The sequence below is a fragment of the Camelina sativa genome, chromosome 14, assembly GCF_000633955.1.
Source record: "Camelina sativa cultivar DH55 chromosome 14, Cs, whole genome shotgun sequence".
NCBI classification, from domain to species: domain Eukaryota; kingdom Viridiplantae; phylum Streptophyta; class Magnoliopsida; order Brassicales; family Brassicaceae; genus Camelina; species Camelina sativa.
The window spans coordinates 29,071,029-29,073,435 of NC_025698.1; the positions used below are offsets into that span (position 1 = coordinate 29,071,029).

At 34.4% G+C, this 2,407-nt stretch overlaps 1 pseudogene; it reads left to right on the forward strand.

The window, feature by feature from the left end:
* On the forward strand, window positions 286-1,547 carry LOC104744107 (annotated as a pseudogene).

The following is a 2,407-nucleotide window of genomic DNA, read 5'->3' on the forward strand; positions in this document are numbered from 1 at the left end:
TAATAAAATGATCTACATGAAGGAGAGTGTTAAACGCCACTTTATCGTATGTATATATACGTGGTTAGACTTTAACAGCAGTTAAATGATCTGTAACGTCCGTTAACAACGGTTAAGTCACGGGTTCGAATCTAACAAAAATTTCAACATTAAGTATTTTTAAACCAATGAAAATTAGATGAGTTATTTTTCTTCCAACCTAATAAGACAAGGTATTAAATGTTCAAATAGAAAATAGATGGAGTATTTTTGGGCTTTTTTTCCCTCCATAAAAATATATGATGATCTTGGAATTATGATAATATTTTTGAAAAATATAAAACTCTATTGGTCTTAGAAAGCTTATATAAGAACACATAAAGAGACATCTAAAAACAAGACAAGTTTGTTAAAAAGAGAAAATGGTGAGTTTGGAAACCACTCTTGCTCTTCAGCTCCCGATCATCGATTTTCGAGACCCAAAACCCGGGACTGTCGAATGGGACTCGGTGAGAGGCAATGTCCGGAAAGCTCTAGAAGATTACGGATGCTTCGAGGCCTTGTTTGATAAAGTCCTTGTCGAACTTCGAAAGGCGGTTTTCGATGCTTCTGACGAGGTCTTCCAACTACCTTTAGAAACCAAACAGAGAGTTGTGTCAAAGAGAAAATACAGAGGATATGTTGGTCAGATTCCTACGTTACCTTTGTTCGAAGTCATGGGCGTCGATTTTGCAGAAGATTCTGATAAATTTAGTGCCTTCACTCATAAGCTTTGGCCCCAAGGCAACACCAGTTTCAGGTTTTTCATTGTGGTTGTATAAAATCCGGATTTGAAATACATAAAAACCCTAAAATTGCTCTGTTTCCGCTGCGAGGCGGTTATGTCATTGGCGGTAAAAGTATCAGAACTGGACTTCATGACACGAAGAATGATAAGGGAGAGTTTCGGGCTCGACGAAAACTACATAGACGAACATCTGAAGTCGACGAAATGTCTCGTGCGGCTGATGAAATACCAAGGAGTTGAAGAAACAAAGGAGGAGTTAGGCATGGAGGCTCATACAGACAGGAACATGCTCACCATACTGTGCCAGAACTATGTAAAAGATGGAATCGAGGTGAAAACTAAAGACGATAAGCATTGGATCAAAGCCAATCCTTCTCAAGAGTATTTATTCATCGATCGTTCTTGGCGGAGCCATGCTGCACGTAAGTTTAAGCCAGGCTTTTATTAAATTAACGTAGAGTAATTTATATGATGTTTACAGTGTAAAACATGTTTTCAGGTACTCTTGACTGGTCGGGTGCGTACCGGTGTTCACTGAGTAATGAGGATGGGAACGAACACGAGATTCTCGGCTGGATTGTTCTCTGTTCCGAAAACAAAGGATTTGATATATGCACCGGAAGAAATGGTTGACGCTGAGCATCCTCGCTTGTATAAGCCTGTTGATTTTGAAGGATACTTCCAATATACTACTGAGGGGCCTGGAAGGAGAGATCTATGTGCTCTTAGGACTTATTGTGGCCTCAGAGGATACAAAAAAATAACGTCTTTCCCCAAATAAAAGAATAAGAATAAGAATAAAGTTGTTTGATTTGCTGTTTCCTGGTTTCCATGTAAATATATCTCCATCATAATAATAAAAATTAAATTCACTGTGAAGGTAATTAAATTTGAGATCACATGTAATAATGTTCTTTATGAAGTAGATTACTATGTTCTGAACTTCTAATGTCTTATTTAAGTGATGCAAACGTTATCTCAGTATTGTTTTTACCGAAAGAGCCAATAACTGATGGACACTAAACAAAATGTTTTATGGTTCTGCATGCATTCTGATTTGTTTCTACTCTCTCTGTTTTGTGTTGTTCATGGTATTTAATAACTCTTATGAGCAAAATATAAAATTTATATTATATGAGTTTATGTACTAATTATTATACAGTTTAGTTTAAATTATGTGTATTATACAGTGTAATTCACTAATTTGTAGTTTTGTACTATAGACTTGTTCTAAACTTCATATATATATATATATATATATATATATATATAGCAGAGCCAGATAAAAAATTTAGAGGGGTCTAAATGAAATGTTTTTTTTAAAGGGATAAAAATGCAAATTAAAGGGTTTAAATTGAAATTTTATTTTTAATGGGGGTAAAAATTAAGTCTCAAAGTGGTAAAAATTAAGTCCCAAAGTGGTAAAAATGCAAAATTTGTAGGGGTCAAAATCTAAATACAAAATTTAGAGGGTTCATATTATAACTTATAACTAAAAATACACTGCAAAACAATGCATAGCGCATGCAAATAATGTTCGTTCAATAATACAAACGTAACAAATGTATGCCAAAATTATGGTCTTTCTGTATTAGTTGTACAAGTGTTTCCGAAAAAAAAAATATAATAAGACTCTGAATT